This window comes from Manis javanica, chromosome 9 (genome assembly GCF_040802235.1).
Source record: "Manis javanica isolate MJ-LG chromosome 9, MJ_LKY, whole genome shotgun sequence".
Lineage (NCBI taxonomy): Eukaryota > Metazoa > Chordata > Mammalia > Pholidota > Manidae > Manis > Manis javanica.
The window spans coordinates 100,164,842-100,185,537 of record NC_133164.1 but is presented as its reverse complement, the minus strand read 5'-3'; the positions used below and the strand labels follow the sequence as shown (position 1 = coordinate 100,185,537).

At 44.2% G+C, this 20,696-nt stretch overlaps 1 long non-coding RNA gene across 1 annotated transcript; it reads right to left on the bottom strand.

Annotated features, from left to right (window-relative positions):
* Nucleotides 1-14,392: 14,392 nt before the first annotated feature.
* LOC140843544 (uncharacterized) lies at nucleotides 14,393-16,038 on the bottom strand. The gene is made up of 3 exons (XR_012121390.1): nucleotides 15,549-16,038; nucleotides 14,869-14,919; nucleotides 14,393-14,743 (listed from the first exon to the last, which is right to left on the bottom strand). It is a non-coding gene; the product is annotated as an uncharacterized lncRNA (long non-coding RNA).
* Between the last annotated feature and the right edge of the window lie 4,658 nt (nucleotides 16,039-20,696).

The window sequence follows — 20,696 nt, the reverse complement described above, 5'->3', positions numbered from 1 at the left end:
AGGGTGAAGAGCCAGAGGCCGAAGGCATCCTCACTCTCTCTGATAACCTGTTCACCAGGTCCACCATAGCATGGGAGTAAGCAGGACCCAGAGAACCCCACAGTGAGGGTGATAAGGCTCACTTCTCCCTGCAGTGGGCACTGTCCTCATCTCCCAGGACTGCTCAGAGGGCATGGGTACCAAAGTCCTCCCTGGGGACAGAAGTATAGCCAGTCGTATTGCAGTACCTTTGTATGGTGACTGATGGTAACTACACTTCCTGTAGCGAGCATGTAGTAATGATACAATCATCAAATCATTATGTTGTACATTTGAAACCAACATAATATTGTATCAACTATTACAGTGAAAAAAAAAACACACACAGCAAAGTCCTCACTGGGGGTCGTACCTGAAAAACCATCCCCTGTGCTTCCCCTCACTGGGCTGAGCCCCACTTCAGCTGCAGTGGCCTTGGGAGGGGAAGCAGTGGGTCCTTCACCCTGCCTGTTGCCTCCTGGAGGTGGGGTTCTAAGTGGGAGGTAGTGGGGAAGAGTTAAAGGAAGGGAAGAAAGTTGAAAGGGATGGTGGAGGGTGTGTAGGGCAAATGTCACCCATTCTATGCTGCAGATTCTGCTCAGCTCAGCAGTGACCCCTTTACCCTACACTGTGCCGCCCACACTTGGATAAGCCCTTTGCTTGCGGTCTTCCGTTTATTAACTGTCAAGATTGTGTTCATGAGCACCCTCCCTCAAAAGTAGGAGGACAATGCTTTGGAGTCCATTCACTCCCTGTTTTTAAAGTTTTCACCTATTGGATTCCCCATCACCGATTCCCCCACTTCCAAAGAACTGTCAGCCCTCCCCTCTTCCCTGATCGCAGCCAGGAGCTCGGAGCGTTCTGTCTGGCCTCAGCTTGCAGTTGCACCTGTCCACAGCCCTGAGACCTCCCTACTCTGGAAGTCAGAAGTCACTACTGATTCCAGGATGGCCCGGGTGTGAGCAACGCATCTTTCCCCAGGAAGAAAAAGGCAGCGCAGGAGGCCGAAACCCAACATCGGTGCAGGGGTGCAGCAAGCCGTTTGTCAAGAGAGGCCTACCTACAGCAAACGTGCAACTAGTGCTCAATGAAAAGTCTTACCAGCTTTCTTTTTCCTTTTTAATTTTAAGTATTCCTCCCCAGCTGGCACATGCTGCAAGCTGATTGTAGAAACGGAAAAAAAGAGAAAATGATAAGACATTGAAAGATCTTGTCCCTAAACTCACTACCCACTGGTAACATTTTAGCATATTCACTTTCAGTCCTTTTTTTTTTGAGAGGGCATCTCTCATATTTATTGATCAAATGGTTGTTAACAACAATAAAATTCTGTATAGGGGAGTCAATGCTCAATGTACAATCATTAATCCACCCCCAGCCTAATTCTCGTCAGTCTCCAATTTTCTGAAGCATAATGAACAAGTTCTAACATGGTGAACAAATTCTTACATAGTGAATAAGTTCTTACATGGTGAACAGTACAAGGGCAGTCATCACAAAAACTTTCAGTTTTGATCACTCATTATGAACTATAAACAATCAGGTCAAATATGAATATTCGTTTGATTTTTATACTTGATTTATATGTGAATCCCACATTTCTCCCTTTATTATTATTTTTAATAAAATGCTGAAGTGGTAGGTAGATGCAAGATAAAGGTAGAAAACATAATTTAGTGTGTAAGAGAGCAAATGTAGATGATCAGGTGTGTGCCTGTAGACTAAGTGTTAATCCAAGCTAGACAAGGGCCATAAAACATCCACGGATGCAGAAGATTTCTCTCAAAACAGGAGGGGGTGAGGCTCTAAGCCTCACCTCTGTTGATCCCCAATTTCTCACCTGATGGCCCCCCTGCGACTGTGCCTGTCTTAGGTTGTTCCTCCCTTGAGGAATCTTACCCGTCTCTGGCTAACCAGTCATCTTCCGGGGCCATACAGGGAAATGTAAAGTTGGTAAGTGAGAGAGAAGCCATATTGTTTGAAAAGGTTAGCTTTTTTACTTCTATGCATATTTATGCCCTGTGGCTTCTATGCCCAGCATTTGTCTTGAGGTATCTTTACCACTTGGAGGAATTATGATACTTGGTGAATTTGATATGAGGCACGAATTCTATTTAAGGGTTGTAATTAGGAAGAAAGAGAAAAGCTATAGAGGTAGCAGACGGAAGAAAACATGGGAAGATTGATTATTTCTTTGACATATCTTCTTGTAGAGTAACTTAAGCATGTATAGGTTTTAAACTACTAATTAAATTGTGCACACACATTAACATAATAGGAATACAGTTACATAACCAAAGCAGATCTATAATTACCAGCCATCTCCAGTGAAGCCAAGAAAACCAGTTAGGCACCCTAGGCACTTGTGAAAATTTGTCTATGATATAATGGATATTGTCCAACTGTACTTGAACAGTCTGAGAGAAATCAGACAAATTAAAACAACCCATTCCTGGGAACTGCTCACATCCCATATGTTCTTTTAACAGTAGATAGTCTGTAGTTGTATGATTTTGGAGCGCTACAACTTGCACTTTTCCTAATTCTTGGTTGAGTTCCGACAGTATAGATCCAGTCAAATTTGTTGTTTTACTGTATGCACAGGCCAGCTTGGATATCTCCTTCTTCATTCCAATGGCAGGTCCAGGAACTGGTGGGATGAATGCAGCTACAACTGCAGCATCGCCTGGATCTTTGTTGAGGTTTTTTGATGATCATCTTCTGGTATGACTCTTCCAGAGAGTGCTGATGTTGGAAGTTCTTCTTCATATCGTATCTTAGTTCATTTTCTGGGTAGCCAAATTAGGCTTTGATCCTCTATACAAACACAAACAGACCCTTTGTCCACACTTTGATATACCCTTTATGCCATTGTGTAGAACTCATTGAAGGTCACCACACAGGAACTGCTTTCTTTTTTTTCTTTTCTTTTTTTTTAAGAGAAAGGAATATTATCAGAAAAGTGTACCTCGATAGCTGATCATCTGACACCCTTTAAGTGACCAAAATTAAGGATATTTAAAGCATGCATTAATCGTTGATTTACAGTTAGTTTTATCCTATCAGGGAGTAATTACCCTTCTCTTTCATTCTTTTTTTTTTTTGTTATATTTAATCTACACTTACATGAAGAATATCATGTTTACTAGGCTCTCCCCTATACCAGGTCCCCCCTATAAACCCCTTTACAGTCACTGTCCATCAGCATAGCAAAATGTTGTAGAATCACTACTTGTCTTCTCTGTCTTGTACAGCCCTTCCCTTTCTCCCACCCCCGCTATGCATGCTAATTTTAATACCCCTCTTCTTCTCGCCCCCCATTCCTCCCTACCCACCCATCCTCCCCAGTCCCTTCAGTCCTTTCTTTTCACAGCCATTTTTTAAAATAGTTGAGATCCAATAGTGTATACTCTTTTTTCTATACTGCCTTTAAAATGTAACCCTATATGTGCCAATAGGATCTTCCTATAACATTAGTATTCTAAGCGTCATTTAAAATTGCTGCAAAACATCCTGTTGAAAGTATATGCCTATTTTACTTAATATAATGCGCCTATTTTTGGAATATGCCATGTGTTTCCACTTTTAAGTTATTATAAATAAATCTGAAATGCACATGTAGGTATACAAGACTTTGGGACTGATTTCCAGGAGTAGGATGACCAGAAGGACCAGTTTCCCTTCACCCAAGGCAGGCTGAGCCTTTCCCACCTTCCATTCCTTCTGTAAGCCTTTAGAGCTTCAGGCCTATTTGAACCCTGTCACTATATTCCACCTCATTATTGTCCTGGCATTTGTATCTGTTCACAGTTCCACCAGCACTTAAGAGACATTCTGGTTATTTTGAGACATCATTTGCAAGTTAGAAAAACCCTCATGTTGTTTTGATCACAAGGAAAGTTACACATCCTCATCTACCTCTCCTGACTAGTCCCCTAAGCCTGTCCCCCAAATAATGACAATATTAACTGTCACTAGAGAATCAACAACTCCTTAGTATACTGATTTTGCTCTGATTGTTTTGTGTACATAATAGAGTCCCCACAACACCCCTGAGGGATAGTAACACTCCCTTTTAGTGGATGAAGAGCAGAGGCTCAGAGAAGATAAGGAATTTTCCTAAGGGCACACAGGTGGTGAGAGGCAGAGGGAGGTATTGGCCTAGACTGTGTAGCCGTGAGCACCCAGGCTTTTGCCCTACACTATGGGGGCTCAAAGAAAAGGGGAGAACTTGTGGCTAGAGCTAGGCCAGGCTTTCTAAGGGCTTGGGAGTTAGGAGTGAGCCTGACTGGAGTTGCTTTGATTTTGGGTTTGCTCTTGGTTTGGGCCACCAGGGTCCCTTGTCACTGGGATTTGGGCCAGCAGGTGGCTGAGGGGTGTCTGCTTAAGGCTGTGTCCCTGAAAGGACAGATCTTGTCATAATTCTTTTTATTTTCCAACTTTGAGATATATTTGACATATAACATAGTGTAAGTTTAAGGTGTACAGTGTAGTGGTTTTACATAGTGTATATGTAAAATGATAACACATCCATCACCTGATGTAGTTACCTTTTTTTTTTTTGTGGTGAGAACTTTTCAAATCCACTCTCTTAGCAATTTATGATTATATAACACATAGGTATTGCTCACGATAGTCACCGTGCTGTCCATTACATCCTCAGAACTTACTCATCTGAATGACTGGATTTCTACCCTTTGACCACCTTCACCCATTTTGTCTGCCCACCACCTCTGGCAACTACCAATCTACTCTCTGTTTCTATGAGTTTGGCTTTTTTTAGATTCCACATGTAAGTGAGATCATATGCATTCATCTTTCTGTCTGACTTATTTCACTTAACACAATGCCTTCATGGCAGGATTTCCTTCTTTTTTTGTGGCTGAATGATATTCCATCATGTCTATATCTTTATGTCACATTTGCCAATATACTGGATATGTATTTTCACATTTTCTTTGTCCATTCATCTGTCAGTGGACAGTTAGGTTGTTTCCATGTCTTCGCTATTGGAAATAATGCTGCAATGAACATGGGGGTGCAGATATCTCTACAAGACAGTGGTTTCATTTGCTTTGGATAAATACTCAGAAGTGGAATTGCTAGATCATATGGTAATTCTATTTTTAACTTTTTGAGGAACCTGCATGTTGTTTCACACAGTGGCTGCACCACTAGTGCTGAAGGCTCCCTTTTCTCCACATCTTCACCAACGCTGGATATTTCTTGTCTTTTTGATAATAGCCATTTTAACAGGTTTGAGGTGATATTTCACACCTGTTAATTTGCCAGTTTTTAAAAATTTGCCAGATCTTGTCATAATTTTCATGCAGGTGAAGTCTTTCCAAAACTGTTACTTCTGTCCCAATTCTAAGATCCAGGCTGCAGGGCCCTAGGACTGGACTTCCCCGAATGGAGGCAGTGCAGCTGCTCTCCTGCTTCAAAAATGAAAAAACCCCATTCAGTTTAATACAAGGGTTACAGTTTACCCTGTCATATTTCTTCATGTTATGGAATGTCATATACATGTGTGCATATATATATAATGTACGTATAAATAAATATGTACATGCATATATATATACACATATGAACACAAATGTTTACATAGAGAGCATTTTTTGGTGATTAATTTACTAAAAGGGATCAAGTTATTACCACATGATTGTGAGACAGGGACTGTGGGTGTAGTCAGAGTAGGGTGCGGGCTTCCAGAAAAAGCAAGGCAGGATATTTGCGGTCAGAGCAATGTAACTACATGCAAGGAAACCCTCTACCAAAACTGTGTTAAACATTAAGCTCTAGAGTCATTTTTCAGTGAGATCAGTTAATATACCCCAGATAAAGAAGAGTAGCACATGTTTTTATTACGCTAATCATTTATAATCATGTGTGGGATTCACTTTAGCATACTAAAAGGCCCAGGCCTATGTGCTGTCTTTCCTCCTTCAGATCTGATGAAGTGATTTTGCAAACTGGGCAACTAATTTAGCATGCAGGCCCAGCCATAAACAACACAGTAAAAGGCAAGAAGGATTCCACCTTAAAGATAAGATTGCATTTTAATACCCAAGAAGTTAAGACATTAGAAATTCTTAACTTACTCCTTAGCAAACAATGCCTCAGCCCACCTTGGGGGCTGAGCAGGTGGCCTTGTTTCATATGACCCCCAGACCAATATGCTGGTATCCCAGGGAGAAATCATCAGAGCAGGAAGTTGCTTGTGTTAAGTTAATTCTAAATATTCTGGGACCATTTAATAAGTCCACACTTCTAAGGTTTTTTTCATGTTCTTGAAAAATCCTCATCTGCCTGTAAAACCTCCTAGACAACCCACCACCCCGGACTCTCTTGGCCCCTCCAGGAGTTCTGTCCTTTCACTTTCTCTCTAAATAAAAGCCTGCACCTTGCTCTCCTACCTTGAGTGTTTGTGAAGCTCATTCTTCGGCTTCATGAACAAGAACCCTGGCATCAATTGTGCTTGCTTTTCTTACTCAGATATGCTTCCTTGTGATCCCTTTAAACCACCTCACATATGTCTAATTCATTCTTTTAAAATAATGGCATAGTATTCCATGGTATGGTTGCACCAAAATTTATTAAGCTATTCCCCTATAAATGGCAATTCCATTTGTTTCCATTTTTTCCCCAGTATGAACAATATTGCAATAACAATGCTCCTACATATGTTCTAGTGATTTTATTTCTATAGAGTGGGTTTCCAGAAGTGGGATTGTCAGGTCAAACGGCATATGCTTTTTTAATTTTAGTGATAGCACTAGATGGCTATCTAAAATAGTTATACTTTACATTTCTGCCAGCAATGGAGGAGAATAGTTTCTCTATATCCACACTTCTGGGCAAGTCCTTTTTTTCATTCTTTGCTTGTTATGAATAGGAATTTTGGGAAGCCAGGAATCAGGCTGGTCAAGGCATTGCACTTACAACAAGGCTTTAGTCCCTGTTATAATGCCTGATGCTGCACCCTGCCCGCCCCCCTTCCAGGGGTGTTGCAAGCAATCAGAATGCTCTCGGGTATGAAATGAGCTCACTCTACAGCAACGGAGAGGGCAATGGCTTGTCCAGGGACTGACCTGAAGCCAGCATTGCCCCTGGACTAACCCTTCCTGGGGGCGGGGTGAGAATGTTTTGAATTTTTTTTATGATGTCCCTTAGGGCAGAAATTAAGGTCCAAAGATGACATCTAAACACAGCCTTCTTTTACTTTTATTTGGAACACTGATAGACAAGTTTTCCCTCAATTTATTTGTAGAAATGAAGCCAGTGTGGTTTCTAAACAAAAGGAATATTGAGCAGTAGATTTGCAGAAGCTTCATGATATCCTCCCTAACTAAACATGTGCAACCGATTCCTTGGAAGCAGCACAATGTCCTTGGTGGGTCTTAATGAAGAGCACTAAACGATGACAACCATTAATCCGAATTTGCTTCCCTGGAAAGGAAGAGCTTTGCATGAAAGTGTGGGGGGCACTTAGGCTCTATGTTGGGTATTCGCTGGAGGGTTACTTGTTCTCCTTAAGGAAACACATGTCTCCTTTTAGTATGTGATCTGTTTCTATAATTTATCAAATATTGTTGGTCGCTTTGATGACACTTTGGACGTTTATTTAAAAAGAATAGTGTGCAAAATATTTGAGCCTGGAATTCAGGTAGAGTATGTGGGAGCTTTCTGGTACTCTTCTATTATGATTATACGGGCCTAGGCAGTGTGTCTGCCCTGGGGATATCAGCCCAGTACTCGACCACAGGCGTGGGCTCCTGACTTGCACCTGGTTAACTGTTGGAACCCACATTACTGGAAACGGTGATTGCTTTGGGCTCTGAGGACTGAAGTGTGTTCAGAGCCTGGGGTGGTCTGTACACATGGGGTGGTGGTGGGGACGAGATCTTCTCTTTCCTGAGGCTGCTGGGTTGGGGGAGGGGAGTGTGACTGATGGCCGTCTTCCCTGTCGCGTGGAGACGGTCTCTGCAGAAGGAAGCCTAAAGAGACAAGCAGAGACAACAAAGATCAGGAGAGAGCAAAAGAGAAGGAAAGGACAAAACTGTGAGAGAGAGAAATAGGAAGATGGGAACAGATGGACAAGTCCTGCTGTCCCTCCTGCCTGTACTGAGGCCGTGCTCTAGGAGGCCTGCACCCTGGCATTCTTGCGACTCTGAGAGGGGCACCAGCCACCCTCCTCTCCAAAATCCCCTCCCTTCTTATCAGCTGACATGAACTGGGTTTTTGTCACTTGCATCAGAGTCCTCATTAATAGCCCAGGTTAGGCTTAAATTTTCTCTTTGTGGTATCTATTTGGCCTTTTCCAACTCGAAGATCATTTTCTTTGGTAGAGAAGATGTGTGCAGTAAGAGGTGCTGATGGATTCTGCTTTCTCCTTGTTATTCCTTAACATTATTCCCTAATTCTCCAGGCTGTTATCTTCCTCTGCTTTCTGCTTCCTCTGAGCGACTTTACTGGATTATCTGGAGTCCTTAGCAGTTTTCATATATCCTGTTCATCTGGACTTCGGATATGTCTACACTACTCACAGAGTTTCAGTCCAAACTGTTAAAGCTCCTCCTTCCATTTCTGGATTTGTTACTGATTCCAAAACATATATATATATGTATGTATTTATGTATGTATAAAAAAGATGTATTACATATACTATGTATCAAATTATAAAAGTAACATATGTTTAGTATAAAGAATCTGAAAATCCAGAAATGGCCGAAAGAGAAAAGCAACATAATGCAAAATAATAAAATAATGTAAGCCCTGCATCCAAAGAAAAATATTGTTAATATTTTTGTATGTGGTCTTCTTTTTTTCTACACATATCTATGTTCCCATGGCATTTTAAAATCTACTTTCCACAGTAGGCAAAAAGTCACCATCTCCTGGAGATCCTGCCAGTTTCATGGCCTTGGCTAGTCCTCTTTGCCCAGACGTAAGTACTGAGAATCCATACCACTTCCTCTTGTTATTGTCTCTCTTTCTAACTTAAAATTGCTGGAGAGGCAAGGCAATGCCTTAGCAGGTATGACAACTTTAGCACAACATGACTTCTTGTACAGGCCTGTCCCTTATCCATCATCCAGTTTACTGACTCTGGGTTTATAATATCTACTTAGGGGAGGAAATTCCAGGCCTTCCATCTGGAATTTGTGTGTATTTCTAGTGTGAGTGCACTTCTGTCTGTTTACCCTCACTGAAAGTCCTGGCCTGCTCAGGTGAACAGATTTCTAGAGGTGTGCATATGTTTATACTCTCTGGTCATTCCTCTTGCTTAGGAGTGTTATGGCCACAGTCTTTGGGGTGGAACAGATCTGGATTTAAATACTATTTTTGGCACTTAGGTATAAGATCCTGAACTAGCTACTTCACCTTTTAGATCTGATATTGCTCATCTGAGCAATGGGGCTAAGTTGACCTGCAAGAGTCAGAGCTGGGCTTCTATGAAGAGGCGATAATGTTCCGTTATCTCAGGAATTCCAGGGACGAATCCCCTACACCCCCTCTTAAGAAGATAAAAATTCCACCCTTTCCTGTGCCCCAGAGCCGAAAATGAATTATGTGGGGGAAAAAGTTCCTCTTTTCCTTCTAGAACCAGAGACGTAAAGCCCCTTGGAGCTACACTGGCCTGAGGAGTCAGTGACCTATAGCAGCTATTATGGAAGTGGGCTTTGATAAGGTGTGAAGGAGCAAGAGAGAGATCTTGAGGGCAGGGGTGGGAAAAGAAAAAAAGAGGACAAGGTGGAGACAAGCTGTGGACAGTATCCTGTCTTTGGAAGCTCTGGTAGCTGTTTAATCCTTTCTGCTTTTATTGGCTTGTTTACTGTCTTCAGGGCAGACACACCCGTGCCTTCGTTTGTTGTCCTGAGCAGTTTCACAGCCACTCTTTGTACACAGTGAAATGGATGGTATTACAGTCTGGGAAGCAATGAGGTTTCAAGGAGAGTCACCCACCAGGATACACCTAAAAAAAAGGGCATGAATCAGGGCCCACAGGGGGCACCTATTATTTACTTAAAAGTCCTTCAGAAGAGGTAGGACTCTCTGAGGCCTGAGGTTCCATCCTGGGGACACGCTGATACATGGAGGTTCCATCCTGGGGATATGCTGGTACATGGAGAACTCATAAATGGGATAGCTGGGTGGTGGAGCTGAGCTGCTGGGAGTCACAAAGGGCTGACAGTTGCTGATGATCAATGGACATGCAGTTTCCCAGCACCTGCCATCTGCCTGCTCAGTCAGGGTGAGGACTGGCACCTCCTCTAGTCCCTGAGACCCTGTAGGATGACACCAGATAGTAGGCTTGGTGAGTACTCAGAGTAGACTGGGTATAAAAATGTAAGCAATTTAGGAGGATGAGTAAGTGGGTAAAAGAGCAGTCTGTTCTGAAGTTTTGGGAGGAGGAAAAAAAGGTGGAGAAATGGCAGGAAAAGAAGTACTGACCAGGCTGACTTCTTTCTTTATTCTGAGCAGAGGACTTTGTTGCCAAACAGCCAGGGAAGAATTCAAGGATGACCAGTATTCATTCATTTATCCAACAAATTATCACCCATCTGGCAGCTATTGCTGTGTGTTGGTGATACAGAGCAGACAGTCTCTGTTTTCAAGCAATTTCATTGTTCATTTCTGCCTCTGTTCATTTGCTTGCCTCATTGCCTCTGACTGGCCTCCTCCCCCGTTCTTTCTATCTATTCCAGGGTTTCTCAATTTCAGCACTATTGACATTTGGGCTGGATAATTCTTTGTTGTTGGGGACTGTTTTGGGCTTCATTGAGCTTTTAGCAGAATCCCTGGCCTCTCTCCTCCCCCTCCAACTCCACCCCCAAGTTGTGACATTCCACAATGTCTCTAAACATTCCTGAATAACCCTTAGGGGGCAATGGAACCATTGATCAATTTTGAGTTTATCTGTGTTTTACCACCTCACTTGAGTCCTACCTCCTCCATGAAGCTTGCTTTGGCTACTTCTGCACATGTAGATTTCTCCTTTCTTTGGTGTCCTGTACCCATAATTGCTGCTGCAATGCAATTTAACATGTAATCTTCTACTTCCCACTTTTGATCTCTGTGAGAAGGCAGTCCTGAAGATGTAATTTCATTCACTGGCACGTGGCAAACCTACTCCATTTCCAAGAACAGGTTGCTTTCATCCTGTCAGGGAGACCCCAGTTTACTCTACTGTGAAATTAAATGTGGTACTGGATCAGACATTTTCAACCATGTATCGTAAAAGGTATGGAGGGGCCAATAGGGTAGGTTTCTAGATACCAATTCTCCTTAAGGCCAAGCAGATTTTATGTTTTATACACTGGAGTATTGTATGGTGTTTTGTTAGGAGGGAGCCAAGGAGAAAAAAAAAAAAAGTCAGAAATGATTATATTATCTTGAAGGATTTTCTAAGATTTGATAATGAGATTTCATTTGCATTAACTATATCTCCAATGAGGTGTGAATTCCTTCAGTGTATGCTACCTTGGTGATTTCTACAATGCCAACTAGCCCAGTGCTGGACTCATAGAAGATCCAATTAACATGTGCCTTGTTTGATGTTTTCATTCTAAAACAAGATGATTTCTCTCTGATAAGGAATCCTGGGATTGGAAATCTCCCTAGATCAATTATGAGTCCTTCAATTGCAAATTATAGAAAACTTAACTACAATAGCTTGAATGAATGGTGGTTTCTTTTTCTAACATAAGAAATGTCAAGGCTGGGGCCTTAGTTTCTGGTTCTCCCCTTCCTGTGTGTCTTCTCACAAGATGGCTGCTCTAGCTCCAGACAACACACCCACGTTCAAGTCTGGAATCAGTGCCAGCCCCATCTGTCTCTTTTATCAGGGACGCTAAAGCTTTCCCAGAACCCTCTCACCCAACTTCTGATTACACCTCAGTGGCCAGAACTGTATCACAGGACCCCGCTAAGCTGCAGGGAGACTGGGCAAGCGAGTATTTGGCTATTCTAGCCTCCACATAGGAAAGAGCATGGGGAAAGGAGGTACCTTGCTGGCCAAGCAGCATGGTACCCCTCTCCCCAGCAAACATTCTAGCACCTCTAGCCTGGAAGGCAGGCCGCCAGAGGGCCACCCCCATGCCCCACACCTCGATGACAGCTCTGCTTCAGCAGTGCAGCCTTGATTCCCTACACTGAGCCCCTGCCCCAGCATGGCTCCGGTGGCTCTCTGAGAGCAGGAACAATGGTTCAGTGCTCCTGGAGTGGGGTTAATCCATCCGTGGCTCAGGTTTCCCTTTCCTCTTGGCAGAATTGGCAGTTGGAATTGAAGGCTTCCCAACAAGGAAGCAATTAAATAAGTTAGATAATGCTGCCTGTTTTTGAAATCCCATAGGTTTAACTAGGATTAGAAGTACCTATTTGAGCATTAACCCAATAAATCCTTTGATTCTTTATGCTGGCTGGTGCAAGGGGAGGAAATTAACCAATCAAAACAATATTTTTCTTCTGTTCTTCCCTCTCTGCTGACCCCTGCAACAACCCCCTTAAACAATCCTATGCCCCACTCTTTGATTGATTTCTCTGTTCATGTCCATCCACTGTTCAAATATTCTGATCCTCATATCTTTATCCAGACCCTGTATCAGACTTCTGCTTCTCATAGAGGCAGACCAGGTAATCAGACCTAACTTCCTTCTGAAAACAACTAAGACAATCTGAAGAAAACATTTATATTTTTTCCCCAAAAATCATCCAATAGCTAATACGATAGTGAGAAATTATCTAGCCAAAATTTGGAAGAGGATCTTCCAGAGAGGTGAGCTTGGCCTTCAGGGCTACTTCTGACCAGGGTGCATTGGCTGATAGAGAGAGAGGGGGATGAAAAATGAGCTATTCTTTTGAAAATCTCAAGTGCCTAGGGATAAAAAAATTGGACTCTATTGGTTACTTTCTTTGCCAGGGCAGAGGTCCTTGCAAACTTCTTGGCACTTGGATTTGGGCGTCCAAAGGGCTGTACCATAGACTCAGGTAAACCAGAAGCAAACCTTCCTCTCACGGAGTGCAGCCTAGCTGAATCATATGGGTGGCCTAAAGAATCTTAATTCTTGAATTTGGGTTAAACTGATCTTGGATTGCCAGTGTCCCTAGGGGCCTGGAAGAGCAAGTAAGAATCTTGTCTGGAAGGTATCATCCCTGGTCTCAAATTATTTCTGCAGGTAATTTTTCCAACGTAATGTCCAAGACATAATGAAAAGTAACCAAGCAAATGACAGATGCCATCAAGTTCTCCTTCAGTGGCACACATGGTGGTCCCACCAGTTAGATCTTTGACTTCCATGGTTCTACTTCATAAGATTGTGGCTACAGCTACAGCTACCCCATCTGTTCACTGCCCCTGACGATGCTGAGGGCCCCTGTCCCCACCTATTGCCCTAGTTCCTTCTCCTGGAAAGCCCTCTTCTCACATATATTCAAATCCTCTTCGGAGCACTTTTCATGCTATGTCTGCACTGTGACATCTCCCCTAGCTCCTGACTCAGGACTCCTCTGTCCACCGAACGCCGAGAACCTTAATGGACTGGCTCGCTGAAGATTGGATTTATTACACACTGTTTCTATTGTGGCTTATTTGGAGGGTAAATTTTATTTTTCCTAGAATATAAGTTTCTGGAGGACAAGGATCTGTCTTTGTGTCTATCACAATGCCCTGCACAGAGGAATCACTAAATAAATAATTTGTACAAAAAGAGGCAACCATGTAAAGCCATTTCATATCTGAGTTGTTTCCTCAGCTATTAAAATGATTAAAACAATATCTGCTCTAACATAATTCACAAGATTGCTGGGAGGCTCAAACAGGCTAGGAGGTCTCAAATCACTTGGATTATGTAATATGCTATTAAGAATTACTAATGGTAGTAAACATTGATATCAAGCAACAATTGGGTATTTATAACATGTAGAACATTAAACTATCAATGATTAGAGATTAATAAAAAAGAAAGTCATTATCTGAGTCCTCACTTAGCTGACACCAGGATTCAAGTCATCTATTCACTTGCTCATGCAATGAGGTTTACTGAGGACATACTGTGTGACTGGCATTGTGTCAGGCACTAAGTGTGCAGAAATAAAACAGCTTCTGCCCACACCTAGCTCAGTCTGTTGGGGGACCAGACAAAGGTGGCAAGTGATATAACAGATATTTATAACGTGCTAAAAAAGCACAGAGAGGAGACACCGGATGGGAGAAGGGAGGTATTAGGAGGTCTTCCTTGAAGAGCTGACAACCAAAAGAGGTCTTGAAGGACAAAAAGGAGCTAGAGAGGTAATGAAGGAAAAAGGCAATTTCAGGAAAAGGAACAGCATATGTAAAGGCACAGAGTTTTAAAGAGCAAGTTTCCTTGAGAACATTTCTAGCAGTTTATTCATATGAGAAGGCCTTGTTGACTCAGAAGATGGGCACTGAGGGCGAGATGTGGGAGGGCCTTGTGAGGTCTTTATGCACCACTCTAAGAAGTAAAACTTTCTTCTCTCCAAGGGACTCTCCAGACCATCTTGTCCAGCAGTTCTCAAACTTGAGCTTGTTAAAACACAGATGGCTAGGCTCACCATTGGGATTCTGATGTAGCAGGTCTAGGAGGGCTCAGAATGGCATTTCTGGTAGGTTCCCTGGTGGTGCTGATGGTGCTGGTCTGGGGACACCTTGTGAACCAGTGTCCAGTCCAGACTTTTTTCTTCTAGATGAATAAGCTGAGACCTAAAGGGAAGTGCATTAAACAAGGTCACACAGTTAAGTACGGAAACTGGCCTGGCGACCTTATTTGTTCTGCCCCACCCTCTCCCAGTGGAGTTCCCCCTTTCCTGGATCTGAAACAGCCTTACCTCCCTTCTTCCTTCTCTGCCCTTTCCTCCCAATGCTCCACTTTCAGCCATCTGTAACGGAAAGTAATTGGTAGTCCCAATTTACACTAGAATTCCCTTTTAAAGAAAGTCCCTAAAGAAGGTAACGGTTTAACCATAGGGAGCGCATCTTTAACAGCGGGTTTTCAGCTAAGTACCAAGGCGGGAGGCTCCCGATACGCCAGTGGGCACGGCCCAATCTCGGCCAGAACACCCCACTTTGCAGACGGTGAGCACCTGGCCCGGGAGCACGGGGTCCGCGCTCCTCGCCGCCCGAGTGACGTGGCCCCAGGCGGCCGGGCCGCCCCCTCCCGCCCCGGCCCCGGCCCCGGCCTCGCGCTGCTTCCTGGCGCCGTCGGGCCTGCGCCGGTTCCGCGCAGAGAAGCGTCGACGGCAAGCCCTGGGGAACTTGAGTCTTTATCGCAAAAGCGACCTTGCAGCGGGTAAGATGTGCTGGAGATGGAAGCGGGACGTCGCCTCCTGGGCAGGGGGCTTCCCGCAGCCCGGTGCCGCCCTCCTTTCCCCCCTTCCTGCCCCCCAGCCCAGGGCGCCGGGCGAACCCTTCCCTGCTGCCCGCAGCCCAGAGTTCCGCCCTCCCGGGGGGTCTCAAGCTGGGGGTCCCTCAGACAAGTACATTTGCCTTCCCAGGCGGGGTTCCTTACGCTTGGTGAATTCACCCAGTCTTGCAACTCGCGGGTCTGTCCTGTTCTCTGCAGTCTCTTACAGGCTTAACGATAGCAACTATGTAAATGACAAATGACTGAAGGAGGTCCTGTTCTTACTCTTTATTTATTTAGTAAGTAGTTAGCATGGGTCTGTCATTTACTTTGCCTTTTGCTAGGCATTGTGGGAAATTTCACTTTCTGCCCTCCGGGAACTTAAAAGATCACGCTGGGGAGACCAATCCCACAGGCAGAGTTCACAAACCATTCTCCTCCCCGGGTTTGGAGGTGGCTCCAGGGATGACACGAACTGAACACATGCTGCCACTGCAGTGTGTGTTGGAAAAGGTCACTTAGGTCGTCAGCAGAGACCTCAGAGAGGGGATGGAGCTTGGGAGGACTTTGGAGGGGCAGGTAGCCTTGCCCGGTGGGCAGGAGATAGGCCTTTCCAGGTGGCAGTGGAGTAGGAGGGAAGAGATGAGGAATGGCATGAGGACGGTGGAGGGGGGCGGTTCACGTGGGTGGCAGGTGTACATTGGCATGTGAAACTTCCTCTCCTCTAGCAGATACAGTCTTACCTTTATGTGTAGACCAGCCACCCTGGGAAGGCTGCAGGATGTGACACCTGAGATGTGGGACAAAGACTGAGAAATGCAAATCTGTGGACCCTGGCTTTTCCGCCTCCCTCAGAGCCATCAGGGAAATGGTGCATGCCCTGGGTGGGTCCATGAAGTCCAAATCTTGTGGGAAACAGGAAGCTGTCCAGGGTTCTATGGGCAACCACAAAATAGGAGAGTGACATTTATCTTTCAGGGTGATCTTTTTTGCTAAGAAGGCCTGTTTAGACATGGTTAATGGCTTATTGAAATCCCAGTTAGTCAAAGCTGAAGGAAATCTCTGTGTCAATGGGTTTTTAGTTAATAATCAGAGGAAGGCTGTAAGAGAAGTGTGGGATGTGGTGAGCAAAAGAGAGGATTCCCAGCGGGGGACTGATGTTTATGAGAGGCTATGGAAAATACTTACATTTACTGATGTTTTATTTACCCTGAAAAGACAAGGAAATATGTAATACCATAGCTCCAAAGGAAATGAAATGTCAACTCATTTTTAGATTTACAAGGTAGCAAGTACTAATGAGAACCTACTGCTGGGGGAGAGGCATGGGAGTAGGCATCTTCTCAAATCTGGCATATAATTGGTGGTCTTCTTCTGGTTCATATAGGAGACTGTGTGCTTAAGATGGAGAAGAAACACCAAGCAGACTGCTGAATGTTCAGGTTCCCTACTCCCAAGCTTCCCTGAAAGATGTGTCTAATCTGTCTCTTTCTAGTCTTCACCCTGGAGTTTCTATGAGGTTACTAAATAAAAAAAAAAATGCAAACACATGTGCACATCTTAATGGGAAGAGGGGAAGAATGATGGGAGGGTGGGGAAGGGAGATCAGAGGATGGAACAGAAGCACTCTGGGGTTTGGGGCATCTTGGAGGTGGGAGGTCTGGGGGAGATCTGCAGGGGCCCTTTGGGTGTGGCAGAGGACCTTGAAGAGCATTGGATGTTGGGAAAGGGCATTCACCATAAACTGCCTGATGTGCACTGATAAGAATATAAAAATTGCTAAGTGCCAATGAGGAGTCTGTTTCAGACCTAGTGAGGGTGTCCCAGCTTTCTGTTGCCACCTAACAAACTACTCCAAAACTTTGTGACTTAAATCAATGACCATTTTACTGTATCTTATGATTCTATGGATCAGAGATGAGGGTGGGGCTCTGCTGGACGATCTTCTGCTCCACATGGAGTCTGTGAAGATCACGCAGTGGTCCTCTGATACCATTTTAAAAGAAAAAGAAAAGACCAATAAACATTTTTTGAGCACCTACTTAAGGTGATAGAGAGCTCAGACTCTGGAATGAGGATGGCACTGTCTCCACCTGCATGGCCTTGCAAGAATCACATGGCTTCTCTAAATGTCTGTTGTCACATTGGTAGAATAGAAAAACTTCCTTCTGGGTTTATTATGTGGTTCAGATGAGATTGTGCATATGAGTGCTCGTTAAATCTAAGTTGGTGCTGCCATTATTTTTATTTCTCTGGGAACAATACCTTGCTCCACGTGTGGGGGCACAAAGACATAGCAGGTGCAGTCCATATTCTTAAGCAGCTTAGTGAGACAAGCCCTGCACCACAGAGGGATAATATAATAGTACACGGTAGCTGTGGCAAGTGCTGGCTTATACCAGAAGCTTAGTAGAGGGGAGATACTGTGATCTTTAGAGGACTTCATAGATAGTGTGGTTCACATGAATGAATAGAAGGCAGGCATTGCAGGCTGCAAGGGAGGGGAGGGAGACGAGGAAAGCTGAAGGGACTGGGAAGGAGTAACAAATAAGGTTCTCTGGGGAGCAGTGGGTTAGTTAAGCCTGGAAGGTGAGTGCAGCAAACTGCAAGTTCTGAAATTCCACCCTAAGCCCTTTATCCTGTTTGTCAGTTGCTTCTCATAGTTTTCCTCTGAAATATTCTAAACAGGAGCTGGTTGGAGCCAAAAGCAGCAATTGTAAGCAAGGCATTTCATGGAAGTCTCATGGTTTATTTCAGAGATTCATGTGATTTTTGTGTTCTACTTAACAATGTCTCCATGTTTATTTTTAATATAAAAGTCATCCTTTAAATTACTTATTGAATAAAAAGGAAGGACCTGGCATGTTTTTCTCCAGCCTCTCTTCCTCTGGGCATGTTGCCTTGCCCTGCTGCGGGGTTGCTCAGCCTGGGGCTGTGTGGGGCTTGTGAAGCGCAGGCTGGAATGAGAGCAATGCTCAGGGGCAGCCCAATGTGGGGCATGGAGGCCAGGTAGCAGCTGCTGGAGGAGAGGGCTCCAGGGCCTGAGGTGAGGGCGAACAACACTCCACTATCTGCAGACCCAAGTTCAAGTCCAGATGCTGTCACTTACCGGCTATATGACCTGGCAAAGGTGTAATCATCTTCAATCTCAGGGCCCTCATTATTGGTACAATGAAACTATAACTGCCCACCTTGGAGGGTTGGTGAGATTTGATTAAAGGAGATAAAATACATAAAATGTGTAACAGTTCCTGCACTTAACAGAGACTTAGGGAGTGTGAGTCTTCCTTGCTGATCCTCTTTTCCTTCTTTCTCTCCTTTCCTCCCTTTCTCCAGCAGGATGGAGTGCAGGGAAAGAAGGAATGACCGTGTCTCCTCTTCCAAACCCTCCCAGTGATTTCCCTTGTACTGCTAATAGTCGTTTATCCTATGTTTCAGTTTTCACATCTGTAGAATGGGGAAACATCTGCATGGGGTTATTATGAGGTACAAATGAGGTCATGTATTAGTACTCAACAAAATTAAAGTCATTTAAATTATCCCTAGTGTCCTCCACATTTAAGATAACCCCCCTCTCACCCCATCCTCCATCCCTTTCTGGTTGCTGTCCTCTTTTTAAACTCTTTACAGATTAGCAAAGGTTTTCCAACTGACTGTCTCCACATCCTACTTGCTATTTTCTCCTAATTCCAAGACTTCCTAGCCTTTGCTCCCATCAAGCCAAACTCTGCCTCCTGAGGTCATCAGGGGTCTCCTTGTTCTGGAATCTCACGGACAACCTTTTGGAAGCCTTAGCCGCTATTAGTACTCCATGTTTCTTGAAATCTTTTCTTCCTTTGGATTCTGCAGTACCCACTCTCCTGGTTTTCCTCCTGCCTCTCTGGCTACTCCTTCCCAGCCTCTCTCATGCTCTTTCTTCTGTTGCAGTTTATAGGCTGATTTTCTCTGGGGTCCCATGTTCATCTACTCACACCCAGTGCTCTCCCAGGTAGGGTATTCCACTGACTTAGGGTTTGAGTTTTCATCTGCAGTGCAGTTTGCTTTCCAAAGTCCCAGACCGCTGTGGCTCACTGCCTCCTGGGAGCCTCTCCTTGGCTTCCCCTGCCTCAGCCTTTGCAACCTGTGTTGCACCTTTCAGTGAATGTCATCACCATCTCTGTTGCCCAATACGATCATCCTTGACTAGGCCCTTTGTCTTACTCTCCATGTGAAATGAATCACCACGTCCTAATTCTGTCTCCCAGAGTGTTTCAGAATCCTTCCACTCCAATGCCATTCTCTCGGGTAGACCTCCATCATCTCCTTCCTGGATTACCGCATTACCGGATTGCTTTTACTGGATCACTAGCTTTCTAACTGGTCTCCCTAGCTGGAGTACTGCTCTGCTCCAGCCCACTGTCTACACACAATTGGACTTACTCTCACTACTTCCCACTAGGCTCCAGATACACTGAAGTGCTTGCAGTTCATGCCGTTGGTTGGACATCTTACTTCTAGGCCTTGTGTGTTGATTCTCCTGACTAGAACCCACCAACTCCTCCAGCTCTTCGGTGACAAAAACCTCGTAAGCCTTTGGGACACAGACTTGTTTTGTCTCCTTTGATAAGCCTTCCCTAAAACTGTACTCTTACTATACTCTGTAAGTATCTTTAAGTTCTTGGTCAAACTTGAGACCTTGTGGTACTTTGATTGTTCAGATAGCAGTGAGATATGAGAATGCAGGAAGTCAAGAGGCAGAAACCTGTAGGTCTTTAATTTGCTCTTTATTTGCTGTCTGTTTAAATAGACACCACTCAGAATATTAGGTGCATTGTTTCTAAGCCTTTGTAGGTATGATCCTTCAATGAACCATGCTAATCTGGGCCACAGAGCTGGTATAGTTTGCTTGGTGATGGGGGAAGATGCAGAGAGGGCTGTCGCCAATCCTCTGAGGGTGATTGTTCTAGCAATCGGAGGCCTATTTGGCCCCGTGCCTGTGTATGATGGGGGTCCTGTCAATGGAGCCAACCTGCCTCCAGCAAAGTGCATAGCACATCACAGGCCCTCAGTAAATGTTTATTGAGTGAAATCAGTGAAGCACAAGGAAATTCCAACTGGTTTTGAATTAATGGTCCAACGTGACATTCTTTCTTCATTTGACAGAAATTCTCAAAGTAGGGGTGAAGAAACTACCCATTCCTCAGCAGAGGATGAATGAATGGTATTTTTCTGTAGGCCATTCATGGGAAAGGCAGCAAGAGGGAGGGAGGAAAATATGTTTTGAAAAAAATCGTCCAGTATAATTACTGTTAAAGGCAGACAGTTGGCCCCCAA